Source organism: Canis lupus, chromosome 5 (genome assembly GCF_011100685.1).
Source record: "Canis lupus familiaris isolate Mischka breed German Shepherd chromosome 5, alternate assembly UU_Cfam_GSD_1.0, whole genome shotgun sequence".
Classification (NCBI taxonomy): Eukaryota; Metazoa; Chordata; class Mammalia; order Carnivora; family Canidae; genus Canis; species Canis lupus.
Genome location: NC_049226.1, coordinates 72121870 through 72142400, shown reverse-complemented (window position 1 = coordinate 72142400; position 20531 = coordinate 72121870). Strand labels below are relative to the sequence as shown.

At 40.0% G+C, this 20531-nt stretch overlaps 1 long non-coding RNA gene across 12 annotated transcripts in view; it reads right to left on the bottom strand.

The window, feature by feature from the left end:
- LOC102156069 overlaps positions 1–20531 on the bottom strand; it is an 801934-nt gene that overhangs the window by 399667 nt on the left and 381736 nt on the right. For 5 of the 12 annotated variants that reach the window (XR_005360052.1, XR_005360049.1, XR_005360051.1 and 2 more), the window contains one exon: positions 10240–10313. The exons of the other annotated variants lie outside the window; for them this stretch is intronic. This is a non-coding gene — a long non-coding RNA (uncharacterized LOC102156069). The remainder of the gene's footprint in view (positions 1–10239; positions 10314–20531) is intronic. 12 annotated transcript variants of the gene reach the window in all.

Sequence of the window (20531 nt, the reverse complement as noted above, 5' to 3'; positions counted from 1 at the left end):
TCAGGTAGATTTGGAGTTCCACTACTATATCTGCATTGGAGATGCCTGTGAACTTGCCTCCTGCCTCTGACATAGATATTCTATGGCTCAGAAAAATCTAGCTCATTGACATTTATTAAAAGGATGAGGGAAAGGATGAGAGGGACCAACCCAGTTGCCACCTGATTTATCTACTACAAAGCTGAAAGACTTGTAACTAAACACAAACTAAAAGCTGATCCCTGGCTCAGCCAGCAGTGAGAAGTCCACCAGAGTTCTCCATACAGAAATATCTCATCCACAGGGATTAATACAGCACATAATCTGCACCCAAACAGCTTTCTTCTAAAGTCCCCTGGACTCAAGTTGAAAATTGGCTAATTTTTGTCTGCTGGGCACCATTTGCACAGAAATATAAAGGAGAATATATGAAGAACAAGACTTGAGTAACTATAATGCATCAGGTAAAAAGACTTCTTTCTAGTTTAATCTTACAGTTTACTACATATTATATTTGTTATATATATTATACACTGCTCTTATACTATATATTCTTGTATGTTCTACGCAAACATATATTCACTAATTTGTATATATACACCCATTCGGATTATAAATACAATGTTAATTTCAGAAAGCTTTGAAAATTTACATTAAGAGGGAAAAATGTTCACTGAATCCTGATAATTACTAGTAACTTTTCCATGTTTCATTTGAGCCTTTCAAATTTTGGTTTTTTAAAAATTTCTGAGCGGGTCAAGCTTCTGTTGTTATTAACATACCTTCGACCTGAAGTTTTAAAAAAGAAATCTTGTTTCCTGCTTTATTGCTTTACCTAGTATTTTATCAGTAGCATTTTCCATGGTGTTGAGGACTTTGCAAAAGCCTTTCAATACCCGAGATGACCAGTAGGTTTAATATTAATCAACAAAATCAAACTGCAAAGTTGGATTAATAGGTGCTTTCAGCATTCCCTTATTATATATAATAATTTCTCTCTTCATAAATATTGTTGTGGCTTCCTACTGTGTCTTCAGCATAAATGTAGAGAGTCAAATGTCCCAAGTCTTCTCAAGGACAGGATGCCATCAGAAATCTCTGATTTTCAGCTTCTAGGTAGGAACCTAGGTGATAGCTGTTCTCTACCTTCACTGTTCCTGAATATTCATATTTTTAGGGAAGAGCTTTGTTAAAGCAATTGGTACAAAAGCTTTATTCCTTTGCTAGATAAATGTATTCATTTTATTGAGTTGCCTTTTAATTTAACTCCACTTTTTTTTTTTTTTTTTACACAACTCTTCAAATGGAGTTATTGCTTTTTCATATCTGCAGTCTTTGGGTGCTAATTAATCTATCACTTTAAGTTACCTACAGCTCTGCTCTTGTTCTAAAAAGTAACTTAATTGTCTGTTTCAAATTATAACCACATCGATGATGATTGCGATGGTGATGATGACATAGTCCTTGGGTATATATGAAAGAAGGAGCCTCTGAGGAGTGGGGCCAAATTGTTCTGGAGATTCCAGGACTTGTCTCCAGGCCAGTCTCCCACTGACACCACCCTCCCCAGTCTGTGGGGACAGATTTGGGCTTGTGTGGCATTTGAATGCTCTTGATCTGCTCTTATGTAATAAATATGACTCATGGTACAGTATGAGTCACCTAAACCCGCGCCTGGGGCACCTCCGCCAGGCCTGTGGAGCTTCCCACCTGCCTTGATCCCTGTCTGACTAGAGATAGGATGACTCAGCGCCAGGGAAGGGTGGTTCTCCACAACTGGCTGGAGTCCTCAGCTCCAGGAAGCTTTGGGCTGGTTGCGCAGCAGCTGAGAGGAAGGCCATGCTCCCCATGTCAGCAGCGCCCCTCCAAAGGAGCTCCACACAGGAAGGGACAGCCCTGGCCAGCCAGCTTCCATCACCCGGGTACCGGTGTGGGGAGGAAACACAAGGACACAATGTCTGTTTAGATCTTCAGTGAGCTCTGCTTTTCCTCCTGGCCTCTCAGGCAGTCAGGGGGACATGGTTAATAATCTCTAATGCTTTCTGGGCACTTAACCATTTGCCAGGCCAATATAGTAAGTACAAGGCACTTCACATCTGTTAACATATTGAATCCTCACAAAAAGACCTTGAGGTAATAACTACTGATGTGGGAAACAAAGGCAGAGGAAATGTAGATAAAATTAAACATCCTTATATCCTGCAGCCCATTGACAAATAACTTGAGATAGGCAGATTATAACATTCCTCCAGGATCCTGAGTCTTCTTTAGCATATGAAAGTCCTTTTGGAACTTCCTTTATCTTTACTTCCCTGGACCCCAAGGTATGTAATCAGTTGCTCCCCACAATCCTGGGGCAGCAGGAGGCAGAAGGCAACAGCAGCTTTCTGTCCATGGATCCTGTACCTGTACTTTTAATAAAATCACCTTTTTGCACCAAAGACATCTAAAGAATTCTTTCTTGGTCATGGGCTCCAGACCCCACCAACACACCAACACTACTCCAAAAAACTACACCACTATCATGGTGCTCGTTTGACAAATTTGAAAAAGTGATTTGCTCAAGCTCACACAGCTGGGTAAGACGTAGATCAAGAATCTGAATCCTGTCTCCAGAGTTTTCTCTCTTAACCACTAGACCAGGCTTCTTAACCTGTAAAGTGCACATGAATCACCCAGGGATCTTGTTAAAATGAAGATTCTGATACAGTAGGTTTGGGGTGAGGCCTTAGACTCTGCATTTCCAACACTCTTGCTTGTAGGTGAGGCAGATGTTGCTGGTCCCTGGACCACATTTTGAGTAACAAGGCCCTATATTATAACATTTTCATTTTTCATTATGCCTCAGGCTATTCTTCAGTTGGAAAATATTTTTTTCCCTCATCCTTTCATTTGTTTACCCATTCATTGTTCATCTATACATGCAACTCGCATCCACTGAATCCTTTCTGTGAGTCCAGCACAGAGAATATGAAGATGGATATGTCTCCATGGCAAACATAGAGAAAATCAGTTCAACAGAGACAAAACCCCTACCATGGACACACACATACAGACACACAATTATAATAGAATGTGATAAGATCTAAAACAAAAGTATGTTCTTCTATAGCATGGTACACAAAAGAAGGGTTGACTATAACAGTGAGTCAGGGAAAGCACCCCCAAAACATGGTACAAAGAAATCCAGATAAGAGTAGCCAAGTGTGATGTGTTCATGGGCTGGAGAGGACCAAGATTCAAAGGAAGGTAGGTCATTCTCTGAATTTCTAGCCCATCGTGAGTGTAGGCAGAAAAGAAGAGGCTCAAAGAATAGGCAAGGAACAGATCTTCTCTTTGCTAGAGATCCACCCTGTACCCCTTGACTGTTTTTGTGTCTTTGTTTATCCCATCCTTTCCACTGAGATTGTTCTCATCCAAACAACTTATCTCAAAAACTGGTCACGTCAAGTTCCAGTCCAAATGTCATATCTCCATTCTTTCCCCAAAGCTCTTGACCTTTGTGATCTGAGAAGAAACTCTTCTTCATGGTAGCTCACTTAGCTTTCATTTTGTGCCAGACAACTTGGTAAGACCTTTGTGAGCAATTAGTCATTTAATATTCCAAACAACTCTGAAATATACAACTATTATTTTGTTTGTAAATGAGGAAACTGAAGCTCAGAGTAGTTAAGTTCTATGACACCATCCCCCCCCCTTAAAGTATAATAGCTGTATTAGAAGGCAGGCAGCTTATTACCTGCTAGGCAGTAGGGCCCCATAGCGGCTAAACCTCTCTATCACTATTATTCTCATTCATCCTCTTGACTATAAGACAGCTTTGCAGAATGAAGCATTCCCCTAACTAAATTGTAAGAGCCCTACAGAAAATGCTCTGGGAAGAAAGAACAGGTTTGTATGGCAGGAGCTTTCAGGGGAGGGAAATAAGAGTGGAGAACTAGGCTGGAGTGGCAGGTGGGGCCAGGAAAGGAGCAAAGATTGACAAGGTTACTGTGACTGCACTTGAGGCCTCTCTAGGAAAGGGCCTAAGGGACCCAACACTGTGGCCTTAAGAGGTTCTAAAGAATTTATCATCAAAATGGCTCATTAACAGAGACCATCTGACTTGTTGCTGCAAGGTGAAGCTGTCCACTTGTGGCAAAACAACAGGAAAGACCCTCAATGCATTCCAGGCCCAGCAGGAAGGCCCAGGCTCCTGGCCATGGAAGTTACCAGAGGAGAGTACTCCACTAGTGAAAGAAAAGAAAGCCAGGGGTCATTTTTTTCTGTAGTCTACACAGCAGGGTCTCTCCAACACCTAAAAGGAACCAAATCTAAGGGGAACAAATCATGTTACTGCTTCCCTAAAATAATGCACTCTAGTGCAACATTTCTCCAACTGTGATCCCTAAACACAGCATCAGCATCACCTGGGAATTTATTAAAATGCAAATTCTTGGGCCTTGCTCCAGACCCACTGAGTCAGAAACCTGAGGGGTGAGGCTCAGCAATGTATTTTAACAAGCCCTCCAGATGATTCTGATAGAGGATCAAGTTTGAGAACCACTGTTTCATTAATTAAGTAGGGGGCCCTTCTGTCAGCCACCTGAGGTTGCCACTTAGTAGCTATTACCTTGCTTCCTGCTACTTAGACCTTCTGAACCTCACTGTCTACACCTGTACAATGGAATAACACATAATAATCATCTCAGATTCCCTGGGGAGTGACTGCAGTAATCCAGGTGAAGCATTTAGCATGATGCTTTGCAATATGGTAAGTGGTGAAAATTAATGGTGATTTTAATGGCAGTGGTTTTATAATATGGTGGAGGGCTTGGGGGAGGATGCTTATTTTGTACCTTTATGTAATGTGGAGGTTTGGAAAACTTCTTGGGTGTCTCTGCTGTACCTCTAATAGCTTGTAAATTCTCCTTCAAACTCTTAAAAATCATTATCTTAGGGGCACCTGGGTGGCTTAGTTGGTTAAACACCTGACTTCAGTTCAGCTCATGATCTCAGGGTCCTGGGATTGAGCCCCATGTCCGGCTGTGCACTCAGTGGGAAATCTGCTTCTTTCTCAAACTCTCCCTGCCCCACCTCTGCTCATGCTTTATTTTCACTCTCTCTCTCTCAAATAAAATCTTTTTTTAAAAAATTACTATCTTAACAAGAGTAAAGACAATTGATTTTTTAAATTGTTTTTTAAATGATATTAGGCAAGAAATGTCATAAGCAAATACATAAGCATTTGTAAGGAACTCATAACATGCATGATTGGGAGTGCAAAGGGTAGATGGGTCTTTATATGTTAGCCTAGAAAATCTGATTTTTATTCCTTTGAGGTGGACATATTTTTTCATGGTTGTGACTCTCTTTACATGCCTAGTTATTTCATTATAGAGATATGCAAACACTCCGACATAGAATAATACAATGAAACCACATATCCATAATTCAGCTTTAACAAATATCAACACATGGCAAGTCTCGTCTTCCTTTTGGAACTCCTTACTGGATAATATTAAAGTGAATTTGGTACTTGTCATTTTTTTTCCAGTTTTACTGAGAAATAACTGACATGTATCACTGTATAAGACATGCATCATGATGTTCAATTTATACACACTAGCAATGATTATCACAATATCAATCTTTTCACACGCTACAATAAAAAAAAAGAAGGAAAGAAAGGGGAACAGGATTTCCTGGTGATGAAGAGGTATTCATCAACTAATCTCTAGATGTTTCAGGATGAATCTCTAATAGATATGGATTATATATTTTAAAACTTTACTACATACTATTACCTCATACTTTCAGTGTAACACTGATACTGTGGTCCAAAGCTAGAGGGTCTATTTTGGAAAACAAGCTCAAAGTGGAGAGACTGATAAGAAGTAGAACATAAGGACCTGAGGATGGGTCTCCTCGGAAGTAGAAGTAAAGGAAGGTTCCCTAAACGCTCTCTGTGGTGAAAGGATCACTCATTTTACCTGTTAGTCCTCTCACTTTCACAGTACACAGTCCAGAATAGCCCTGGGGAGGCCCTGCTTGCAGCAATAGTGGACTAATCTGCAGTAAACAAACCTCTCCCCAAGAATGACTAGAAAACCTAAATACCATGAAAGAACTATTGAGGCAGCCAAAACAACAGGAGCCAACGTCCAAAGAGAAGAAAAACTCACTAAAGCTAGCATAGCACTCTCTACAGCATTTTCCTTTGGGACATTTACCTATTTTAAGAATTCTGGGCAGAGAGAGTGAGAAGCCAAATTGTGACAGGTTCTAAGGAGCAAAGAAGCTGAAGAGAGTTTTTGACATTCTTATGGGGTGAGGGAGAGAGAAAGTGGAGATAAGCCTTCTTAGGTCGCCAGCACTTGAGGGGACAAAATCTTACAAAGAGAAGCAGAGAGGAAAAGCCTAAAGGCCTGAGCTATAACTCCCCAGGAGGCATTTACCAATTCTTAAACTAGAAAAGCCAAGAAATAGCAGGCAGTCAGCTAAAGAGATAAATGGACCCTTAAGGTGTTTCATGGTCCTGGGGAGATGAAATTTGGAGTTCAGTTTCCAACAGAGAGGCTGAGCAGAGCTAACTCACCACCAGACTTTCTTTTGGGATTCTGAGGAAACCACACTTGCTATGTAATACAAAGTACAAACAGACCAACTCCTTCCCAGTCTGAATCCCAAGCTTGGAACAGCTCAGTCCAATTCTAATTGCCTACCAGAAACTGAAGGCTCATCTAGTCTTTGTATAATTTTTCATATACAAGGTCTGTGTCTAGTGCTCAATAAAAAACTATCAGAGTCAAAAAGAAATAGGGTTAAAAAATGAATCAAAGAAATGAACAAAAGGAACAGAATAAAGATGGCATAAACACTGAAGTTGTCAGATTTTTAAGATGACTATGACAAGATAGAAAATTTCACAGGATGACAATATATTTTAGAAAGAAAACAATGGAAATACTCAAACTGAAAAATATGAGTGCTAAAATTAAGAACTCAGGAAATAAGTTTATCAACAGTTTAGACACGGAGGAACAGGGTGACCAGATGAAACCAGAAGTTAGCTAAAACCATCTGGACTGAAATGTGGAAAGTATAAATGATTAAAAAACTACATAAACAGCATAAAAGAACTAAGAGGCATGGGAAATAGGTCTAATATATGTGCAATTGGAGACCAAAAGGGAAGGGGAAGACAGAAAGATGAAGAGACAAAAGCTATGAGTTTTCCAATAGTGATGGAAGACTTCAAACTATTAAAACAAAACAAAACAAACAAAACCAAGGAAGACAAATATAAAGAAAAATACAACAAGGTATATCAGATCAAAACTATTTTAAAAATCCAAATATAAAGACACTTCAACAAAATACTAAAATTGAATCCAGCATCATATTAAAAGGATTATATACCATGACTAAGTGGGGTTTATCCCAAGAATGCAAGGGTGGTTTGACAATGGAATCAATAAATGTAACACAATATATTTTTAGCATAATGGGGAGAAAAGCCCATGGTCATACCAGTTGATACATAAAAAGTATTTGACAAAATTGAACACCCATTCACTATAAAAACACTAAACAAACTAAGAAGAAAGATTAATTCCTTCAACCTAAGAAAGGGTGCCTACAACAAACTCACAGCTAGTATCATACTTAATAGTGAGAGGCTGAAAGCTTCTCCTCTAAGACCAGGAACAACACAGGGATGTCTATGCTCACCACTTCTATTCAATATTGTACTTTAAATTCTAACCAGGACAAATAGGCAAGAAAAGGAAAAGGCATCCAAATTGGAAAGAAAGAAGCAGGACTCTATTTGTAGATGATATAATCTTATGTATAGAAAATCCTAAAGAAGCCACAAAGAAACTGTTAGAACAAACAAATTCAGCAAAATTGCAAGATACAAAATCAACATAAAGAATCAGTTGTACTCTTAAGTGCTAGTAATAAGCAATCCAAAAATGAAATTAAGAAAACAATTTCATTTATGTACCACAAAGATGAAGAAAAAATTCTTAAAAGCTTGCAGAGCAAAAGAATCATTGTCTTCAGAACAACAGTAAATATCATAGCTGACTTCTCAACTGAGAAGATGAAATTGGAAAGACTAGGATGACACTATTAAAAGTAGCAAGAAGTGGCACCTGGGTAAGATTCTTGGTTTCAGCTCACATTGTGATTTTGGGGTCATGGGGTTGAGCCCTGTATTGAGTTCCACATTCAGTGCAGAGTCTTCTTGAAACTTTCCCTCTCCTTCTGCCCCTCCCCACTGCTTGAAATAATAAATCATTTAAAAAAAAACTAGCAAGACAGACACCTGGGTGGCTTAGCAGTTGAGGGTCTGCCTTTTGGCTCAGGGCATGGTCCCCAAGTTCTGGGATGGAGTCCCACATCGGGCTACCTCTAGAGGGGTAGAGCCCTCCTCTAGAGGTAGCCCGATGTGGGACGAATGAATGAATGAATGAATGAATAAAAACTTTTTAAAATAAAGCAATAATGGCCAACCTTGAATCCTTTCCCAAGCAAGAATATCTTTAAAATATGAAGTAAAAAATAAAGACATTTCCAGAAAACACAAACTGAGAAAATTCACCCCTACCAGAACAACTGCAAGGAGTGTTTTAGGTAGAAGAAATATAAACCTAGATGGAAGATTAGAAATGCATACAGGAGTAAAAAACAATGGAAAAGGCAAGTACACAGATCACTCTCAAATAATACTAACTTTATAAAATTACAGTAATATCTTATGTCAACATAAATGACAACAATAACACATCATGTATGAGAGAATAAATGGAGTTAAACTGTCCTAACTTCTTCATGCTTTCTAAGAATTGATAAATATACTTTTTTATATTAGACTCTAACCAGTATATGACGTTTAATGCTTTAATTTCTCATGTGATCACTAAAGTAAAAATAATGTATAACTGACAAGCCTGTGGGAATGGGAAATTAAGAAATATTTGATTAACTCAAAGAAGGGAAGAAAGAAAAGAGAGCATGAACAAGAAAGAAGAATAAAAACCCAATAGCAAAAAAGCAAATTAAAACTCAAATATACTGTAATGTAATTATATGTCAGTAATTAAATTAAATACAAATGGAATGGATTTTCAAGCACCTAAATTAAAATATAAAGATTATCAAACTTGAAAAATATTTCACATTACTTAAAAGAGAGCTATAATAGGAGGAATCATTAAATATTGAAAGTAAAAGGATGAAAAATATGTTGATAAGATATTAATTTTCCCCAAACTGACCTATAGATTCAACACAATCCCAGTCAAAATCCCAAAGAGATTGTGGAGATTGACAAGCTGACTCTGTAATTTATATGGAAATGTAAAGGACCCAAAATATCCAGGATAATCCTTAAAAAAAGAACAAAATTTTAAAATGTACTCTACAAGACATCAAGACTAATCCTAAACATATAATAATTAACACCACATAGTTATTGATAAAATAATAAGAAAATGGATCAATGAAATATAATAGAGTTAGAAACAGAGTCATATATACATGGTCATTTGATTTGTTATATAAATATTATGTTACATAAAATAATAGCAGTATAATGAAGCAAATTATAGTTTATTAATAAATGGTACTGAATCAATTAATCAAAAAAGTCAAATTTTAACTCCCACCTCACACCATATGTATCAATTCCAGGTGGATTGTCAACCTACATGTAAAAAATAGTCAAGTTTCTACAATATAACAAAAAAGCATATCTTCATGATCTTAAGAAAGTAGCAAACTGGACACTATATCAATACCCTTAGAGAAAATAATCCATAAATTGACTTTCTTTAAAATAAAGAATATCTGTTCATCCGAAGGCACTATTAATTTAGTAAAAGGATAAGACATGGAGTGGCATAATAGTAGATAGGTAGGTAGGCAGGTAGGTAGATATATAGACAGATGAAATAGGAGGTAGTTACATTGACAGATTTATAACCATCAAAGAGCTCTTACCCAGAATATATCATGAAATTCTACAAATCAAAAAGACTGACAACCCAAAAGAAAAGTGAGCAAAAGACTTGAATAGGCATTTCACAAAAGAAGACAACCAAATGAATAATATTTATGTGAAAAGATGTTCAATTCCATTAGTCATCAGAGAAAGGCAAACTAAAACCACCATGATATACCACTACATGCCAACCAGAATGGCTAAAACAAACAAAAAAATGTAATGGACATGGTCAAAGTCTGCAAAGATGTCATGCAATTAGAACTTACCTGCACTGCTCTTGGGAGAGTCCACTAATACAACCATTTTGGGGAAAGTGGCAGTGTCTCCTCAAGCCAAACACCTGTTTATAAACGCAAGGGGATATATATGTACCAAGAGACAGTGAATAGAGTGTCCATGGGATCGTTACATAAAAGTTAACCCCAGAAAAAAACCAAGTGCCCATCAAGAATAGAACAAATATGTCATATTATATACTTTCAAATTAATCACAGATGATAGTGAAAATAAATAAATTTCTGCTATGCCTATCAGCAGAGCTGAACTTCAAATATTGAGCAAAAAAAAAAAAAAGTTAATAAGAAAAAGTGCATCCCATATAATATCAGTTAAACAAATTTCAAAAACAGGTGACACTAATCTATCCTTATAGAAATCAGGACTATGGTGACTTTTGGAGAGGAAGTCACTGATAGAGACAAAAGGAGGCTTCTAGAGAGCTAACAACTGTCTTTTTTCTGATCTGGGTTATTAGCTACATGGTTATATTCTTTTGCTTAAAAGTCTTTCAGCTGTGCACATATGATCTATGTACTTTTCAGAATATATAAAATACTTCAGTAAAATATCGTTTACAAGGCTCTGAGGTGCCAGCGATATGTATCTGGTAAACCTGCGTGAAATAAAAAGTTTTGAAAAATTGTTCTAATGTGTCCACAACATGTGTTTGGTGAGCTTAACATGAATCCTAAAATTTTGCTCATTTCCTCCTGGTAGAAGGTGGTATGTGTCAAGTGCTAATGGGCTGCAAGTACTGGGAGACTGGTTAGGTCTGTGACGGGTGAGCAGCACCATACTCAGAGTCCCTGGCCCGAGATATGGTCCATCATCATCAAGAGTCCTGGAATGTCACAGGTTTACCCTGTCCTTTTGCTAAGTGACTCATGATTTGCAAACAGAAACTTTCAGATTCAAGCTTGAGTCTGAGCCAAAGGTATTCACAGCTACAGGAAACAAATAGCTACAGGAAATTAAATTCACTTTTCCCCCCAAGTTTGGAGTTGGTAAAAGGTATCAAAAGGGTAATCAAGGTTCCCAAGGCAATGACCAGAAAGAAAAGAAGAAGGAAGTGGAAATACCCTTGTGCAGAGACCTGGGGTCAAATGCAGGTATCGTGGGGAGAGAACAACAATGATAAAATGGCTATAGCAACAATGCAGCAAGAACAGCTCCCGTTGATCACACCCCATTTGTGGAATGGTACTGGCTAGTAAAATATATTCATTTTCTTACAGGATTCTCATGCTACCCCATCTGAGGTAGTGTTGTCACATCTAGAGAAGAAAACATAGAGGCAAACTTGAGGAACTCTCATTCACATCATGATTCCCCTATGCCAGCTAGCGTCTGAGAACTGAAAAGATATGGACTTGTAGGGCAGCCAAGGTAGCTCAGCGGTTTAGCGCTGCCTTCAGCCCAGGGCGTGATCCTGGAGACCTGGAAGTCCCACATTGGGCTTCCTGTGTGGAGTCTGCTTCTCCCTCTGCCTGTGTCTCTGCCTGCCCCCCACCCCCCTCTCTCTGTGACTCTCATGAATAAATAAAATCTTAAAAAAAAAAAAAAAGAAGAAATGGACTTGTAGATTTGCTAGGGAGTGTGCCAATTATGGTCAGATTTTTAAGGAGACCTCAAAATGCCAGGAAGGATGCTGGTAACATTCTACAACAAGGTTTCTCAACTTCAGTACGACTGACTTCGGGAGCCAGATAATCCTTTGTTGCAGGGCACAGGTCTGTGCATTGGAGAATAGTCAGTGATATCCCTAACCTCTACCTATCAGAGGCCAGGAGCACATCCACCTGCCTTCCCCCAGTTAGTGACAACCAAAAATATCTCCAAATATTATCAAATCCCCTGAAGGGCAAAATCAACCCTAGTTGCAAATTATTGCTGTATAGGAAGGGGAAAATACTGAGTTCGTAGATAGGATAGAGAAAAGCTTGGAGGTTTCAGGGAAATTGAAGTTTCACAAAGAATGAGAAATGATGACTTGTGGTCAGCTAGGAAGCTGCACACAGGAGTTGGGATGGGATGTTCAGAGCAGAGAAATCTTTAAGATAAGGTTCTGGGTGCTGAGGCACTGAGAAAGAACATGAATTGAGAATGGAAATATGTAAAGCTTCTCTCTGTATTCTGGTTGGAAGCAGAGGGGTCATAGCCTGATGCTGAAGGTAGAATCTGGACTTCTACCTACACCAAGAACTTTGTTTTCTAAATTTCCAAAGGGGCCAAGAGAAAATCTCTCCTCTCATACTGGCATGCTTGGAAATAAAGATGAATGGGAAAGGAGGTGGGAACCACTTTTAAAAAGTTGTCTCTATCCCAGTAACGTCATCACTATGCTACACATTCTGGTAATCAAGACTCACTCACATACCACTGATATCCTCATGACTGAGGAAGTTTGCTGGGTCAAGAGGATGCCTAAGGTTGGAGGAAGGCTGGGCACAAGAACACTGCTGAGCAAATACTTTTACATATAGCAGTTGTCTCTAAGGCTTAGAGTGAGGGCTTGTAAAGGCCCACTGTGAGCCCTGGTAGTATCTACTAGAAGTATCTGCTTCTGTACTCAAATGTGGGGAAATAGTCAAAATTGTCTAGTGTATCTGTCATTGGCAAGTTAACGGATGTAAAAGCACTGTGAATAGTATCCACCACCCAGATTTATGGTTCCTTAGACTATAAACTATTACAATTTTGATTGATTAAATGAAGGAGTGAATGAATGAATGAATTATGAGCTCATAAGTTTATTTTTGTCAAAAAACCAGCCAGGATATGCTAAACTATTATTTCTTGTATACATAAATAGAATTTATTTGCAGAACTGTTTGTGGATATATTCACTAATTCAATAATCCATTCATGTTTTCCTCTTTCTATTGAGATCATAATGTGTTCTAGATCATGTGAGAGGTCACAGGTGTGGACCTGTGCTGTGCGGAATTCATGGCTTTCTGTTAGAAGACACACAAATACACAGATGTATCAATAGGTAATTATAAAGCCTGGGACAAGTGCTCTGAAGAAGCAGAATGGACAAGAAGGATGAAGAAGAAGTAGGGATAGCTGTGTGAAGAGTAAGGGGAGGAAGAACACCCTGGATATCTCTGGTGGTCATGACATGGAGGAAGGGTGAGCAGAAGGGAGCAGGGTGTCCTTACAAAGGTTCAGGAACATGTTCATGCAGGGCTCTCCAGCTCCTGACTTGACATGGTGGGAGATGAACAATATGTTCCCTGAGGCTAGGGCCAAGTGCATTCTGTCAATACCTCCATTCTCTAGACGTAATACAGTTCCTGGGATATAGTAGATACTGGAGCATATGCAATGAATGGAAATGAATGCATGAACGATAAGAAGAAAGGTGCTTAAATTTACTGAATGTCTACTATACTGAGTCCTTTTAAAATAGCCTTATTTAATTTCTGAATTACCCATGAGAAAGATACTATAGTCACTACCTAAGAGAAGAAGCAGAGGACCCAGAGAGATTAAGGAAATGCTCTGGAGTTAGTTAGCCAGGGAGTGGCAGAGCCAGGATTCAAAGTTTGAGTCTCTTCACTTTTCCATTATGCACTATTATTGTACTTGGAATTGAAGATCAGCAGAATCTGCCCCACTACGAGAGATTTGACCCTTAGCATACCATTTGCTTCCTTCATACCTCCTTTTCCTCATCTGTAAAATGGGGATCATCCCTGCCCTATCTCACTTCAAGAACAAATATAAGAATTCATGAGAAAGTTTCTTGACTTAATGGTAATCCTGAAAATTTGTTCAGGCTTTGTAGTTTGCAGTGATCTTACTTAGGTCAGTTTTATTTACTGTATGCCAGGAGGTGAACAAAATCTGAAAAGGTTTTCCATCTCTTGGAAAGTGGTTTTCCACTCAAGTGGTTTATTTGAGTTTTGAAAGTCTATCGTGACACAAAATGTAGTGACTCACTTGGCAAACTCTACCCTACTCAGGGAAGCTCCTAATTCAGACACAAAACCCAGCTCCAGACATCAATTCAGACCTTGTCTCGGAGTCTCTGGCATGTATCAGGTGACAACTAAAGATACCACCTTCCACAAAGGACAGAAAAGGTGAGCTTTCCTCTGTGGTTGGAGCCCATGACAAATCCCAGCCTAAGATTTGGAAGCAGGTTCACAGTGAAGGAGAGGTAGTGAACCTTGATGCATGCAAACCCCAAACAGTTTCACCAGCTGCAGTCAGTGACTCATCCTAATTCAGCCACCCAAACATTGGTGAGAACCTGGTCTCAGAAAGGTATGTGGTTTATCTGACTACATAAACAAGGAAAACAGAGATACGGCCCAAACCAGCACATCTGAGGCTAGTCACGTCCACTTGAAGAATGTCTTTTCATGTAGTAATAATCATTTTTCCTAGCTTCATTTAGCAGTTCTCATGGCTGAAGAGAAAAGGAGAAATGGAAACTGCTTTCCAATAATCCAGTCAAGAGACTCATGGTAGATCTAGGAGCCAAAGCATGACATCATAGCCAGAGGGGAGGGTTTTGGCTAGTTATTTTCAAACTGTAGTGGATATAGTATTACCACTGAGCTTGTTCAAGCAAACCTTTCTCAGCTCTGGCCCTTGAGTTTCTGATTTGTTAAGTAATTCTTCATCAGGCAGTTGCAAAATCCCACTTGGAGAAACCCTCCTTGAAAATATTTCCTAGTCATCCAGTTTGTTTCTGGCTTAGTATAGACTTATTCACCATGTCAGCCCAATTTGAATGACTCTGACTGAGGGTTCATAGAAAAAGACAAGGCCTAACACTTTTAATGTCCAGCCAATCACCAAGGTACAAGTACAAAGTACAGTTGAAGCTCTTTCCTCTATGCCTGCTTCCTCAATTCTTATGCTTTTGTCTCTTCATTCTTATAAATAATTTGCCTTGTTATCCTGGAGCAGAAGCACTATTATGGCACATACTTTTTCTTCTTCTCATGCTTTAAATCCTACTGCAGTTGCCAAAAGCTATTACCTCATAAAGGAATCATGTCTGTGAGGATCCCTTTCTGTGAGGGCACCTGTTTCCTGGTCTGTCAAACATGGTCACTGGAACAGGGACTGATTATACCAGAAAGTCCATCTGTTTCAGTTATGCCTCCTTTGTGAGACATGCGGATTCTTTGAGCTTCCACCTCTGATTGCTTATCTGCCTTAGTGAAAGAGGCCAGGTTTTACTACAGAAACAAATTAATCTTGGAATTTTAGTGGTTTAACTTCACAAAGATCTCCAATGCATGTCAATGAGTAGCTCTGCTCCATACTGTCATTCAAGGATCCAGGCTAACAGAAACTCCACCGTTTTGTAGCTGAGCCATCTGAAATTTATGATTTCCAAGGCCATCTCAGAAGGGGAAGAGAGCAAAGAAAGGTACATACTGGCTTTCAACTACTTTGTTCCAGTGGTGACACATTTGAACTCATCTGTATCCAGTTCTTCCTAGGCACTGAAGGTTACTTTTCATCCCCTTCCAGTTAGGTCAGCACCATGTGAACAATTCTGACCAATGATTTATGAGCAACTATAATCTCTCTAAACAGCCAGAGTTGATCAACTGGTCCACTTCATAGAATGAACTGTGGTACATTTTACTAAGATTGAACATAGGTATCAATATGTCCAGCATGCATACCCTGAGGGCTTTCATTTAAATGCCTCTACCATTATACTATTGAAGGTTGACATTCAATGTTGATTTTTTTTGTAATCTCTACCCCCAACATGTTTTTAGAACTCATGACCCTAAGATTAAGAGTCACATGCTCTACTGAATGAGCCAGCCAGATTCCCACAATGTTGATTTTTGGTGAACAAGCTCTGTCAGGTTAAGAAAGGCTCTGCACTTCCTTTTTGAAGGAAAAAAAGTAATAGCTTTGTTATAAAAAATAAACAATTTAAAAATTAAAGATATTAAAACATTGCAAAGATATAATACCTAGAATAGCCCTGCTATTAGCTATTGAAGTCTTTGTTTGTTGGTTGACCAATTTGCCAGGTGTGGCTAGAGATGTGTCTGCTCTTGTCCACATGAGGTCTTTTCCTCTTTCATCAGCAAGCTTCTGTGTCATATAAAGACCTCTTTCTAGTGCTCACATTGATCTGTCTTAGAATGATCATTTCCTGGGGCACCTGGCTGGCTCAGTTGGTAGGACATGTGGCCCTTGACCTCAGGGTCATGAGTTTAAGCCCCACATTGGGGGTAGAGTTTACTTAAAACAATAAAATCTTAGAATAGCCATTTCCTGGTATCAGAGGTAACGTCCTAATTACAGAAAATGGCCAGCTTTTCCCAATTCTTATTCAGTCTGTAAAGACCAAAGAATGTCTGCCTCTGCCTTTTCATGTTTTCCCTAATGTGCTAACATTTGTATCCTGCATGTACTTAAGCAATGTCAAAGGAGAGGATCAAGGTGTGATTTTTTTTTTTTCTCTCAGCTGAGGATCTATGGATTCCTTCTACAAAATGCCTACAATAAGTACAATAAGAAGACACTTTCTTCCCTTTATGTTGGAAGATAAGAGTATTTCTCAGGTCAAGTTTTGCCCCAAATCCTCTCCCTAAAGTCCCCTTCTTGTTTCTCCAGCTGCAAGAGCTGGGGCTGAAAGTCAAAGGTTTGCAGCAGAAACACTGGCATTGGGTGTGAACCAGGCAGCCACATGCAAACCAGGACCGCTGTTGCTGTGGTTCCCCATGCTCTGCTTACCAGTGTCCTAACCTGTCTCCACCTTGGGGATGGGCTGCCAGGTGCCATGTTTGGCCCTGGCATAAGCGGGGAGCTGGGTGAGTAGAGCTGAATGAAAAAAATAGGCTTCCTGGTACAGTGGGAAGAACACTGGATTCAAATGTAGTCATGCATTTACTAGCTGGATGATATGCAATACATGAATTAATCTCTCTGGGCCTTAGTCTCCTCCTGTGTACAAACTAGTAATTTGCTGTGAGAATTAAATGAGATATTGTGCAAAATTTCTATGCCAGGTCCTGGCTCATCTGAGGACCTCAAGAATGGATATTTCCTTATTGATTCATCTGGTTTACTGTAAATTGTTTCCTAGGCCCATCAACTACAATGAAGAGGTTAGAGCAAGCAAAGAAGCAGTCTGTCTAGTGACTAAATAATGAGCCAATAATGGGCAGGAAGAAACATAAAGTTAGGATTTAGCTAAGGAAAAACAATAGATATTATGACATATATTTACCTTTTCAGATAAGCATCCCCCCACTTTCTCAATCGGCCCAGAAGGCTTTTTATTTGTTAATGGAGCAGCTCCAAAGCATGTGCCCTGGGAAATCACGATGTGCCTAATCATTTTAGCAATAATCTCTGAAAAATTGGCCATTACTGGAAGTGACCAACCATTTGGTTGTAACCGCCTGAAGCAAGATTATTAACAGCAAATGTGAAGATGATTATTTTAGCAAATTGGTAAATTCAGAACACAAAAGCCTCATGCCTGGCTGGAGTCTCTGGGAAATCATTTTATGGCCATAATAAATGTCTACTGCTTGAGATATAAAAGCCATTTAAGTCAGTTTTCTCTGTGTTTGGGGCAGGGAAGAGCCCAGTCATGCACAGCGGTGCGTAGGGGTATGTAGTAGGGTGAGCTGAGTGGCTCTAATTTTGGGAGCCCCTTTGCCCTATTTTCTGAACCAAAAAGAAGTCCACTGGATTATAAGAGTCAACATGAGCATAATATAGTAGCTACTCTCAGCAGAATCTTCTATCATAAATTAGATATTTTTTTGTTTGCAAGAGATAGGAGGTCTAACCCAAACATATTAAAATAAGAAGGTAATATTTGGGCTCATTCCAATGAAAATCCTCAGAATACTATCAGCTTCAGGCCTGGCTTGACCAACAGGATCACATATTGACTCCCAGACTCAATTATTCACAATTTCCTTACTTTCCTTCCTCTGGATTGAACCATTGAGGAGCAAGGTGGAGCCACAGTGCAGATCTGTCCCTCTCCAGAGTCACAGGTGGCCAGCAATGACCCAGAGGTCTATAATTTGGATCCTGTTCTAACATCCTCAAACCAATCACAGGGACTGAGAAATGCCATGCCCTAGTTGGCCAGACTACAGCACAGAGCCACTCCTGGAGCATATACAGAGAGCAGGGGGAAACTAGATCATCTGAAAGACACTGGGGTGTGCTAACCAAAAGAAGAAGCTTAGAAGGGAGACATATGCCCCCTAAAAGAGAAATGCCTGCCAAAGTGTGAGAATTAATCCCTCAATAAGAGAAAGACACTATACAATGAAAGAAACTATAATCTTCAGATTCTGGACTGATGGTGTGTGGGCAGGGATGAAATTGTCAGCAAAAATTCCAGCAGTTGTTCTCTTCAGTCACACAAAGAGAGAAGATAGGTAAAAGTGACTTGTCCCATGAGCATTTTTATCAACACTGGACCTCAGAGTTTCTGAGTTGCTGTTCAACTCTGTGCTGGTTCCATCTTACTACTGCTCACTCTGAGAGCTCACAAGGTGGCCATGTACAGGACCCCTGTCTCCTTTTGGTAGGCTTCCTCACAGAAAGGGCCTGAAGCACAAACATGCACACAAGGAGCAGCAAGGGCCGGGAAGCAAATACCATCACGTTTGCTCCTCTTCCCTCCCTCAGGCACACAGACACCACCACACGCTCCAGCCAGATGTTACTCCTATCAGTCTCAAACTCATCCTCCAGGAAGCTTCCAGGGAGCCCCCACTGATCACTCATAGGTGACCCCTGAGGTAAAATCTGTTTGTCACTTCTCTAGTGGGCTCCTCCATCCCACTGTTCTCCTGTCCCAGTGAAATCCTTCACGAGTGGTCTCCACAGCATGGTGCAGCATGAAGGCTGTAGGTTTCACAGTCAGATAGATCTTTGTGCAAATATCAGAGGCAGTCCCTGAGACAAGGATTTTGGTGCAGGTAATCCCTGGACATGCTGGTAGGAGAGTTGGGAGGGGAGGCAGGGAAGGAAAGGGTGTAAGTAGAAAAATAAGAATCAGTTATCAAGATAGTGACCACTGTAGGTAACTGGAGCTCACTCCCCTGGGGGCCCTGGGAGCTTGTGTAAAAGAGAAGGCAGCACTGGAGTTCTCCTGCCGGGGGGGAGAGAGAGAGGCAAAGGAGCCTTCCCTATAGGTGAGCTAGTGGAGGGAGGCTGGTGCCAGCAGCTGAAGGTCAGGTTAGTGCACACTCAAAATGTCTAAGAGCCCTGAGGGCCTCTGTTATTCACCACAATTCACTGGGTTTATAAAATCGGAAATGTGCCCTATTTTTCCAAGCTTCCTTATTCTCACTTATTAGATGAGGAAAGCAACACTTGTCCCACAGGATTATTCTACAGCTTACCTGGCTAATGTTTGCCAAGCCTCTGGCATTTGGGGGACACCCAGACAGTGCTAGTTATTTTCCCCTTACCATGTACTTTGGCAATTCCAGAAGGGAAACTGGATTTATAGGACTTCTGGAAGAAAGGCAGAGCACATTCTCCAACCCAACACAGAGTAGACATTTATGGTGAAAGCCCTCCCACTGGATTCCTTGCTTCAAACACAAACACAAATGGATGATGCTTTCTTGGTCAAAAGGTGCTTCATTTATTTAATTGGATTTAATCTTCTTTCTGTTTAATAAATACTGGAAGGAGACAATTAAGCAAAATAGTGAAAGCATTTATCAAACTGAAAGAAGAACCCAGCTCAGGGCTGAAGCCAGATTCCACAGACACGGGAAGGGGAGAGGTGGGGTGAAAGTCAAGAAGAATGATCATGTTTGCTGCCGCTGGCCACTGAAAACTGTCAGCATCTCTTCATAGTGTCCTCTACCTTCTGTTAAAACCCAGACTTTTGCATCCCTGTCGATCCTCATACTGCTGCACAAACATTTCCCTCTGCCTAAAATTCCTTCGTTTTACTTTTCCATGTGCCAAACTTCAGCTGATCCTTCAAGATGCAGACTTCTCTTCCCACAGTGACCTTCCATGTCTCCTGGATTTCTGGAACCACAGCACCCTTTGCACATCACTATGAGAGAGAAGTAAATAGACGGTGGCAGTGCAATGTGATTACCCTGGTATCCTCTCTTGCACCTGCTGTTAGGGGAGACAGGAATTCATGAACATGGAACGCTGACTGAGCACCACCAACAGTATGGGCTCTGGGAGCTGCTGAGTGGTTGACATCTCTGTGGGTTCACAGTGCAAGAGCCATTTCTGGGACTAGAGAGGGGCTTAGGGAGGGGACTTGAGGAATTCA